Raw genomic sequence first — 12,498 nt, forward strand, 5'->3', positions numbered from 1 at the left:
CAGCATCACAAGATGTTAAAGCTACACGCATCACGTCAGTATGAACACCATGCGCTACAATAGTTTCACTTGCCTGAAGATTAAAAGGAGCATGTCCCCTTTAAATTAAAAACTCTTCATGTCACAAATTAAACACAGTTTCTAGGAACCCTGGGTGACAGTCCATGCATCCTCCACACAGAGATTGTCATTCTGCTTTCCCAGACTCCTGAATGGTAAACCAGGCCATTTACATAGTGATCCATTTTTTTAAATTGTATATCTTTGCATAACTAGGCAGACATGCTGGTGATCCTAACAGTGATCAACCATCTTTCCCAGAGATGGATGCAACTATAAACCAGATGAATATACATTTTGACTGATTATATAGTGGAGACCATGTAACGTTACAGTGGGGTCACCGAGTGCTGAGGGGTATAGTGCATAAAAGTTATCAACACTGCTGACTCCATAACTGCAGAGTCCAAACCTCCTCTGGCATCAACCTCAGCGCCTGGAGTTTCATAGCTTGGCTTTCCATCACCGAGCAGCTGTATGCAACCCTTGCATCGCCAAGCATCAGATGGAGTGGTGTAAAGCACGCCACCATTGGACTGGAGCAGTGGAAACGTGTTCTGTGGATCACTCACACTTCCCCATCTGTCTGATGGACGAGTCTGGCTTTGGCAAATGCCACAAAAATGTTACTGCCGGACAACATTATGCCAACTGTAAGGGATGATGCCATGAGGTTGTTTTTCAGGGGTTGGCCAATGCCCTTTGGTTCCAGTAAAGGCAAATCTTGGGCTACATACACACGACGGCCGTTTTCAGAACCATAGCAGTCTATGAGGCTATTTTCTTATTTTTTTAACAGCCAGTGAATAGCGGCTGTCAAGATATAGGACATGTCCTATTTTTGTCCGATTTCACAGCCAGAAGGATCCAACTGGGACCATTTTTATCCGCCAATTAGACACGAGTGAACCCGTCTAATGGCCGTTAAAAACGTGTACACTAACGTAGTATGGCCTATTGGGGGTTAAAAAATAATAATAATCACCTCATCCACTTGAACACACCACAGGCTGTCGCTCCTCTCTTCATTGAAGAGGACCTGCGCTCAGCATGATGACGTCCACACATGTCACCGTGTGCTCCAAGCATGATCATGTCCTCACGTTCAGCGCAGGTCCTTCAGCAGTTCCTTTTCAATGAAGAGAGGAGCAGACTCCCTCTGTATGTGCAAGTGGCTGAGGCGAGTGATATGTTTTTATTTTTTTACTAAAAAGAAACATTACAGCTTAAGACCACTATGGGGGACATTATTACTGCTGAGGCCACTATGGGGGACATTATTACTGCTGGGGCCACTATGGGAGATATGATTACTGCCGGGACCACTATGGGGGGCATTATGGACCACCATGGTGGATATTATTTCTGCTAGGGCATTATGGTCCACTATGGGGTATATTATTTCTGCTGGGGCCATTATGGGGGACGTTATGGGCCACCATGGTGGATATTATTACTGCTAGTGCATTATGGACCCCCATGGGGTATATTATTTCTGCTGTGGCAACTATGGGGGACGTTATGGGCCACCATGGTGGATATTATTACTGCTGGCGCCACTATGCGAGATATGATTACTGCCGGGACCACTATGGGGAGCATTATGGACCACCATGGGGTATATTATTTCTGCTGGGGCATTATGGGCCACCATGGTGGATATTATTATTGCTGGGGCCACTATGGGAGGCATTATTACTGCTGGGGGACATTATGTATACTGAGGGCACTGCAGGGATTTGGATTTTCATTGACTTTTTTTTTAATAAATATCATCAGTTTTTCATGCATATTTTTAATGGCCATGAAAAATGGATGCAAAACTGCCATTAAAGACAGACGGACAGAAAATGGATGCACACATGGTTGAAAAACCATGAAAAATTTCAGGTTTTTTTCACTGTTGTGTGCAGGCACCCTTAATGCTCCAGCGTAACATGACATTTTGGACAATTGTATGCTCCTAACTTTGTGAAAACAGTTTGGGAAAGGCCCTTTTCTGTTCCAACATGACTGTGTCAAGTGCACAAAGGAAGGTCCATAAAGGTATGGTTGGGTGATATGGATGTGGTCCACACAAAGCACTGACCTCCACCCCATCAAACACCTTTGGGATGATCTAGAACGGAGATTGTGAGCCTGGCAGGCCCTCTCGTCCAGCATCAGTGTCCAACTTTGCAAATGTACTTTTGGATGAATGGGGAAAAATTCCCACAGACCAACTCCAAAATCTTGTAGAAAGCCTTCTCATAAGATTGGCAGTTGTTTTAGCTGCAAAGGGTGGGAGTAACTCCATATTAATGCCTATGGCTTTAGAATGGGATGTCCTAAAAGCTCCTCTAGGTGTCCCAATACTTTTGTCCAATTAGTGTATATGCCCCACTCCTGTAGTGATGAATAACTAGGCTAACGCCATTCAGGACACTTGGAAAGCTTTGTGCCAACCCCTTTAAGAGCAGTAAAAGAGGTCTTATTGGCTGTCACCCGGCTATCCAGGGAACAAAAATAACTGAGAAATGTCCTTAGATCATACTTAACATTTAGACTCCAACCTGTGGCTCTCCAGCTCTCATGTAACTACAACTCCCAGCGTGACCGGACAAATGCTGGGAGTTATGCCACTGGTGTAGGGCTGTTGTTCTTGTACTTTCTCTATGTAAACATAAAGTCCTGTCATTTTAATCACCGGAGCATTCATTCTTTTTGACAAACATCCTCCGCACACCCAGGACAATTATACTTTATTAAACGCCCTTATTTGAATTTGTGGTGAACCACAAAATTACTTTTAATCCAGGCGACTATTTAGAGACGGTCTGTAAATGTACAGCACTGTACCTGTTGTCACCAGTCAGGGCTACACTTAAAGGGGAACTCCATATCCCAAATAAATACATGGCTGATTTCTTCTAAATACGCCTGACTTTTTCCACAGGCTTTGGCTGGCATTGTAACTCATTCACTTCAGTGGAGCTGAGCTGCAATACCAGGCACAACCTGTGGACATGTGTGGTGCTGTTTCTAAAGTAGCCGTATCTCTCTCTAATCCTGCACAGTCCCTTTTTAAAGAGATTTTCCAGTTTTACGTAAATGAAGCCGCAAGTTCTGCGACTGTCTAATACACTTTGGGGCAGGTTACGAAAATTGTCTAAAAGGAAAACGGTCTTTGTTGCCCATAGCAACCAGTTACAGCACAGCTTGAAAGAGAAGAATGAAAAATGCTAATTTGTTGCTATTGACAACAAAGACCGTTTTTGTTTTAGGCAGCATTGTAACAGCCTCATTCGTTTCAGTGGAGCTGAGCTGCAATACAAGCCGTTCTCAAAATCTCTGCTTGCGGTTAGTGAATGAAAACGGCTGGTTATGATTAGTGTTGATCACAACTATTCGAATTGCGAATTTTAATCGCAAATATCGGCACTTCGAGAATTCGCGAATATTTCGAATATCGCAAAATATATTCGTAATTGCAAATATTCATTTTTTGGGGAAAATACCAGTTCATGCGAATTTTTATGCGAAAATTTAAATGCGAATTTTCGCAATCAAGAAAATAATGCCTGGAGATCATGAATTCACGAATTCTCGAATATATGGCGAATATTCGCCCAAATATTCGCGAAATATCGCGAATTCGAATAATGCCCCTGCCGCTCATCACTAGTTATGATCAGAGGTTGAGAACACAATGCAGGGCTTGCTACATTCAATCTTTATAATAAGTTATGCATTATTCTGTTGGTTGAACGGGGATTTCTGCTTGCTAATGTAAGCACACATTGTTCCATTCACTGACAGCTAACATCTTGAAAAGGGTGAGAAGTTGAAATGCAAAGTATACAAGAACAATGCAGTTCTCCCACTTAGAAATCATGGAGGGGTCTGAAATTCACATTGTAGGTACATTCCCACTCTGAGAAACAGAACTTAAAAAGAAAATTCATGAAATCCCATTGTATGATTTTTAAAGAATGTATTTGTCCTGCACTGCTGAACATAAGTATTTGAACACCTCAGAAAATCAGTGTTATTATTTGGTACAGAAGCCTTTGTTTGCAATTACAGAGGTCAAACATTTCCTGTAGTTCTTGACCAGGTCGCACACACTGCAGCAGGGATTTTGGCCCACTCCACCACACAGATCTCCTCTAGATCTGTCAGGTTTCGGGGCTGTCGCTGAGCAACACAGAGTTTCAGCTCCCTCCAAAGATGTTCTATTGGATTTAGGTCTGGAGACTGGCTAGGCCACTCCAGAACCTTGATATGTTTCTTACGGAGCCACTCCTTGGTTATCCTGGCTGTGTGCTTCGGGTCGTTGTCATGTTGGAAGGCCCAGCCGCGACCCATCTTCAATGCTCTGACTGAGGGAAGGAGGTTGTTGCTCAAAATCTCACAATAAATGGCCCCATTGCGGTCATCCTGTCCCCTTCACAGAAAAGCACCCCAAAGCATGATGTTACCACCCCCATGCTTCACAGTAGGGATGTTGTTCTTGGGATGAAACTCATCCTTTTTCCTCTAAACACGAGGAGTGAAGTTTAGACCAAAAAGTTCTACTTTGTTCTCATCTGACCACATGACTTTCTCCCATGCCTCCTCTGAATCACCCAGATGGTCATTGGCAAACTTCAGACGGGCCTGGACATGTGTTGACTGGAGCAGGGGAACCTTTCGTGCAATGCATATATTTGAAACCATGACGACATAGTGTTCTACCAACAGTGACCTTTGAAACTGTGGTCCCAGCTCTCTTCATGTCATTGACCAGCTCCTTCCTTGTAGTTCTGGGCTGATTCCTCACCTTTCTTATCATCAATGATACCCCACGAGGTGAGATCTTGCATGGAGCCCCAGTCCGAGGGAGACTGACAGTCGTCTTTAGCCTCTTCCATTTTCTGCCCCGTAGCCCTTTCCAGCCTTGTTGAGACTATGGTGTCTTTTCACAGCTCTTTGGTCTTGCCCATGGTAGTAGTTAGTGTCTGACTGACTGTGGGGTGGACAGGTGTCTTTAGAGAGCTCAGACAGGTGCTACTGAGTTAGATTAATGAGTGGAGTTAGAGGTGGACTTTTTAAAGGCACAGTAACAGGTCTTTGAGAGCCAGAGTTCTTGCTGCTTCTCAGGTGTTCAAATACTTATGTTCAGCAGTGCAAGACAAATACATTCTTTAAAAATCATACAATGTGATTTCCTGAATTTGTTATTTTTTTTTTATTCTGGGAATGCACCTACAATGTGAATTTCAGCCTCTCCATGATATCTAAGTGGGAGAACTTGCAAAATCTCAGGGTGTTCAATACTTCTGTTCCTCACTGTATGTGTTTATTCTGTTTTCTTTCTTTCTTTGTCTTCTTATTTTACTGATTACTTGAGATAGTAATATATCTATTCTGTGTGTATACACTATAGATAGATTTTCTTTTCACATTATTTCTATTATTTTTGTGTAGAAAAATAATAGAAATAGTGTATACACACAGAACAGATATATTACTATCTCAAGTACTCAAAAAAATAAGACAAAAAAAAATAAAGAAAACAGAAATAACAACACATATGAGCTTTGAATATTTTTTTGTCACAATAAGGCTTTTTGAAACACCAACACAAAATTTATTTTGGTTATTTGTATTTTTAATGTAAAAAATAAACGTTACTTTTTAGATGATAGGCCACAAACAGAATTAATATAGCCTATGGCTAATTGGCATATGAGTACTTAAAATATTCTGCGCCAAAAAATGGGTATTTTTTTCAGAAACATGCCAAGAATAGGACATGCTCGGTCTTTTTTGCAGAGCTGCGCAACAGATATATGGATGCGGACAGCACACAGTCTGCTGGGACCAAAAATATAGTTGCGTGAATGGGGCCTTAGAAGACCAAGCAGGAGCCTCCCCCAATTCCTTTTCTTTCTTTGTATCTCTTTCTCCAGGTCAGTGAAGCTCAGCCTTTCACTACATGGCTGTATAGTCAGTAAATGTGGAATATAGCAGATATGTATCATACCTTCACCACCTATAGGATGGGGCAGCATGGTGATCTTTGCCTCAAAACCCAATGCGTGACCAAAGATCTCTATGTACAGTCTTAGGCTACTTTCACACTCGTGTTTTGGGCGGATCCGTCATGTAATCCGTTACAATAATACAACCGCATGCATTCGTCATGAGCAGATCCGTTTGTATTATCTTTAACATAGACAGATCCGTCATGGACTCCATTGAAAGTCTATGGGAGACGGTTCTGTTTTCTATTATGCCAGAGAAAACTTGGCTCCACTTCGTCAGGCGGACAGTAAAACGCTGCAGGAAGCGTTTTGATGTCCGCCTCCAGATGAGATGAACTGATGCAAACTAATGCATTCTGAGCGGATCCTTTTCCATTCAGAATGCATTAGGGCAAAACTGATCTGTTTCGGACCTCTTGTGAGAGCCCATGACGGATCTCACAAACGGAAAGCCAAAACGCGAGTGTGAAAGTAGCATTACAGGGGGAACGGAATCTCGATGCAACTCAGAAGTTGCAGTGACTGTAACCCCAGACATGGCTGCTGGATTTTTGGTGATTCTGGTGACATGATTGTCACCCATTAACCTCATGCTCTTGTGAGGCCGCACTGTGTAGACCCATTCTTATTGTTGCCTTCACATATTCCCTTATTAGGTAAAGAAATAAAAAGTTACGTGGAAACCATCAACAAGCATGATAAATGCTGCTGATGGATCTTAAGGTGGCTTTCATTTTTCACTCAACTCATTAACACAGTGAAATCCAAGTAGTGTTACAATACAATAAACTTCCTTCAGTCTGTATCAATGAGATTGAACAGATGCTGAGTTATCAGACTTTCTGAATTATTGAACTGTCATGTAAATGTATATAAAATTCACGTGGACCAGTAAAAAAATCATCTTCAGGAAGAAAGATGTGCTAATATAATTATTTTGTAATTAGAAAAATTTCTGGTTCTCCCTTAGGCTACTTTCACACTAGCGTTTTAGTTTTCCGGTATTGAGATCCGTCATAGGGGCTCAATACTGGAGAAAAACGCTTCCGTTGTGTCCCCATTCATTGTCAATGGGGACAAAACTGAACAGAACGGAATTCTCCAGAATGCATTCTGTTCTGTTGCGTTCCCATACCGGATAGCAAACCGCAACATGTAGTTTGCTTTCCGTCCTGAGATGCAGAGCAAGACTGATCCGTTTTCTCTGACATAATCTGCCACAATAAAAAACGGATCCGTCCTCCATTGGCTTTCAATGGAGTTCATGACGGATCCGTCATGACCCACAATGCAAGTCAATGGGGACCGATCTGTTTTCTCTGCCACAATAGAAAACGGATACGGCCCCCATTGACTTTCAATGGAGTTCATGACGGATCCATCTTGGCTATGTTAAAGATAATACAAACGGATCCTTCATAACGGATGCAGATGGTTGTATTATCAGCAACAGAAGCGTTTTTGCTGAACTCTGCCGGATCCAGCAAAAACACTAGTGTGAAAGTAGTCTTAAAGGAAATGTGCCATCATAAAATGACATAAATCACGTTTAAATCATATTTTTATGCTTAACATATTTTTAAAGAATTTTTGAGGATGTTATTTTTAATTTTCCATGTCACTATCTATATACAATATTCCATGTATGTCTGAGTATGTGTGTGTGTGTATATATATATATATATATATATTATACAAAAACTATAAATTCCTGCAGTTTTCACACTGGCCACTAAGCCTAATAAATAGGCGCAACATCTTGGTCTGTACAGATCACTTTACTGATATACGGTAATTACTGATATCATTACAGACAGGATTAGAATGACAGATAAGACGAAATCCGCCATTCACAATAGGTGATTGTCAAAGCTTATCTATTCTTTCCTTATGTTGTTATAACAACAACTTAGGCAAGATGGCAGCCCCCATAATCACGTTCAGGAAATAGAATAAAGAAAATCTACTATCAGAAGATAAAAATAGATTAGAAAAAAAGTATATGCTATCTAGGTTTTAACTGGCAGGAAAAATAAATTGGTGACAAATTTCCTTTAACAATCTTCTAGTCAGGTGTAAAGGAGTTTCACAAACTGTAGACATAGAATAAAGATCAGTCAACAACAGCTTGCTGATGGTTTCCATGGAGAAAAGTTTTAGACACCGATCTTAATAAGCCCTTTAGCTGGCGGTGGATCCTCCGAAGTTCTGGAGAGGGGCTGGCACCAGTTCTAAATGTAATACAGCTTCCGAGCTGGCTGAAATTTAGACCATTTTCTACACCTAAAACAGCCATAGAAAATGATGAATGAGACTGGCCTGGTTGCCCCTCCCCTTCCCCGCCCAAACCACACCCACTTTTTTTTAGACTTGTCTTGAGCGGGGAAATGTCACAGATTGTTGTGCAAATAAACTTTGTGCCGCAATCTGCGCCAGAAATACACCTAATATAGGTGTATTTCTGATAATAGATGACCCCCAAAGTGAATACAGCTACTCACAATATATTCCAAGGTCTTAATTTCACATTTGCGGACTCTAGAGACAAAACTAACTGAAGGGGAGGCCATGTACGCAAAGCATCACTTTCTACGGATCTATTGGTTGCACTGTTCTGCAATCATTTGTATGACCTGATCCATTAGCTAGCTGCTTCCTGGGTACATTATTTTCGTCTTTGCAGTTCACTCCGTGCAATAAACCTGTGTTTGCCTAGGATGTTCCTGTGTACGTCAAACAAAGCAAACTTTCCTGGGAGGGACACGGTTAACTTTCTCGGGAGTGTTCTCCTTGTAGACGATTTTACGTCAGCGGCATGTCATTTCGTTATGTCAGGTCAATGCCCTGATTAATCTGGTGTACGATAATAGCCTCAAAATATATATGCAGAGTGAAAATCTCTAAATTACTAGGATGGGTGATGCCCAGTGGCGGCACCTTTGTGTGATGTATCTACACGTCTCACCCACTGCACCTTCCCTAATTACCTCATCAGTAGGTAACCCTGGGACCAATATGGATCCTGACAGATAGCCTCTACAAGCCTGAAGTAGTGGGCCTCCATCTGTAGGCAATGTGGGGACATCTGGATGTCCCTGTAAAGAGATTGCATATGGAAGACTGTCTGACAACTCCATATAAAGGCTGTAGTTGTTAGGCAGTGTATCCATAGCAACCAGACAGTCACCGGTAAACACTGTGTCCTTCCGCCTGCTGCATTAGGCCTGATGCACATGACCCAATGTATTTTGCAGTACACAATCCGCAGAGCCACAAAAAACAGATACTGACCACGTGAATCCCGCACTTTCCTCAATCCCTATTACATTCTTGTCCATAAATAGGGCATGTTCCATAATTTGAGGAATGGATGCAGACAGCACACAGATGACATCCGTTTGCTGCCTGCATTTTTTGCTGCCCTATAGAAGTGAATGGGTCAGCTTGGGATTCGCAAAAAATGTGGATCGGATGCAGACCAAAAATACAGGGCCAGATTTATCATGACTCTGACAGCTCACTCCACTTTCACATATGGCTAAAGTCAGTTTTAGCCAAGTCAGATTTATGATCGGCCCTTTAAGACTGTAATAAATATGGTTTGACGGTAGCAGTTTATCCATCAGTAAGCAGCTTTACAAAAGTCGCACGTCTTTACGAAAAAGTCGCACGTCTTTACGAAAAAGTTGCATGTTCTATTAAAAAGTCTTATAAGATAAGCATGGTCCTCACTGGAGTGAAATTGCGCATTTTTTTGCGACTTTTTAAATAGTCCCATTAGTAAATCTGTCTAGAGATTCATTTACATAAGAAAACACGCCACTTTCAGAATTTTAGCGTTTGCGCATTTTTTTGCGGCTTTTTCACTCCATTATTCTGACTTGAGCTAATGATAAATCTGGCCCACAGTCTTGTGCATGAGGCTTAAATCAGATTTTTCTAGAAAATAAAATTTGCCAGTTAGATGTGTTTTCATTTTAAGATAAAGGAGGTCATTTATCAAAGATCGTCTTTTTATGCCAGTCTGTGATAGCTGCCAGGAGAGGCGCCTAATTTATGATGAGGCGCAGTAAGTACACTTTTGGCAGTCCATGCGTCTGGACTGAAAACTACTCCAACCACTAACTGAAGTAGTTTTCACTCCTCTCTTACTCCATTTTCCAGGCGTAATTATTAGTAAATTTACCTGGACTGATGTTCTGGCCCTGCACCCACCACTCCGAAGTGGCAAGAGCAGTGTATAAACACCCATGCCACAAAATATTGGCATTTTAAAAAAAAAAATCGCAAAAAGGGGTCTTGCTACTTTTTTATGCCAAAAACTGGCATAGGGATGTTAGTAAATGACACCCAAAGTCCATATATGTCTATAAAATAATGAAAACTAGAAATGTGACGTAAATCCTGCAGAAGGGACGTTTCAGACAGCAGGTAACGCACAACACAGGAGCCATTGTACGAGGCCGGGCTCTGCAGGGAGCAGAATAGGAGAACAGTGTTTCCTTGCCTTGTGTACTGAAGGATCAGGGTCAGTGAGGTCTCCTACCTGAAGAAGGTTTGAGGTGGGGTGTTAACAGGAAGAGCAGAGAGGAGGGGGGTCTGTACAGAGGACTTTACTTGTAAGAGGTATTCACAATTATGTAAGACGGCTTAGCAGCACAGTGTTCTATTTATACCCGTCTCTCAGCTTACACAGGGGCCAGTGATCCTCCAAATTCTGTGAAATAATACCAGCCAGGCCGCCGACAAGGAGCCCTGTCATGATCAGGATTTTACTAAATTTACCAGTTTGTGCTTTGTGGTCTCCATTTCCATGAATAATGAACAAATTAAAATAATACAAATATACCGGTAAGTAAAAGCTCTCCGTATCCTATATGAGACGCTCTATTCACCAGCTCATTGGTTTATCAACCAAAAAATGTTCTTAAAGGGGATTTCCACCCAAAATGTCAAATTAGTTATAGCTTAGTATATCGAGTCAATTGAAACTTGGCCGTAGTTATAATGAATGGGCATCCAATCATAAATGGTATGTTAGGCTATGCTGTGTGTGTAGCTCCCATTCACTGTCTAGGGAGTTCTGGAAACAGTGGAGCGCCAGCCACTCCATTTCCGTAACTCCTACTGTGGGTTATTAACCGAGATCAGACAACCCCTTCAATTATTGTATGGTATAAAGTTCTGCCACTTTCTATGATTAGAACATGGACGGCAGGGGGCAAATCTACATGGGGGGGGGGGGGGGGGCAGATATAACAGGCCACTCCACTACATAGGAAAATATCCTTATTATAAATGGCCTATTCGAAGTCAGAGCTCTGGGGCTCAGGAGCTTTAAGTTACAGCCATAATGGTCAGGACATTTTTTAGGCTCATTGTAAAAACGTACACTCACGGCAAGTAGAGATCTTGAAAATGGAGAAGAAATGATATAGAAGTTCAATGTGAAATTATGAGAAAGATCAGTTCTGACATATGATAATGGCTGACCTCACTAACATCAGATTGGCTGAGCGTGCATGAAGCATGGGAAGATCAGTGGCCACCAGACACATATGGCACTGCTTATTTTATATAAAAAGAACGAAAAATAGAATATGTAAAATGAATCCTGGTGTATCTTCTTACTCACCAGGCTGGGTTTCCACAATGATTGTGAATGATCGTTTGGCTGATAACAATTGGGGTGCTTAACAATGACACACTGGCACTTGGGGTACAGGACAAGACCACACTGACACTTGTGGTACAGGATAAGATCACACTGACACTTGTGGTACCGGAGAGGACCACACTGACACTTGGGGTACCGGAGAAGACCACACTGACACTTGGTGTACTGGACAAGCCCACACTGACACTTGGGGTACCGGAGAAGACCACACTGACAATTGGGTTATATGGAAATTAAACTGACACTTGGGTACAAGAAAATGTCTCACACTTGTGGTACAGGACAAAACCACACTGACACTTGTGGTACATGACAAGACCGCACTGACACTAGGGGTAAAGGACAAGACCACACTGACACTTGGGGTAAAGGACAATGGCATACTGACACTTGGGGTACAGGACAAGACCACGCTGACACTTGTGGTACAGGACAAGAGCACGCTGATACTTTGGGTATCGGAAAAGACCACACTAACACTTGGGGTACAGGACTAGACCACAATGACACTTGGGGTACAGGACAAGACCACACTGACACTTGGGGTACAGGACAAGACCACACTGACACTTGGGGTACAGGACTAGACCACAATGACACTTGGGGTACAGGACAAGACCACACTGACACTTGGGGTACAGGACAAGACCACACTGAAACTTCGGGTACAGGACAAGACCACACTGACACTTGGTGCACTGGACAAGCCCACACTGACACTTGGTGTACTGGACAAGACCACACTGACAATTG

The sequence above is a fragment of the Bufo gargarizans genome, chromosome 11, assembly GCF_014858855.1.
Source record: "Bufo gargarizans isolate SCDJY-AF-19 chromosome 11, ASM1485885v1, whole genome shotgun sequence".
Lineage (NCBI taxonomy): Eukaryota > Metazoa > Chordata > Amphibia > Anura > Bufonidae > Bufo > Bufo gargarizans.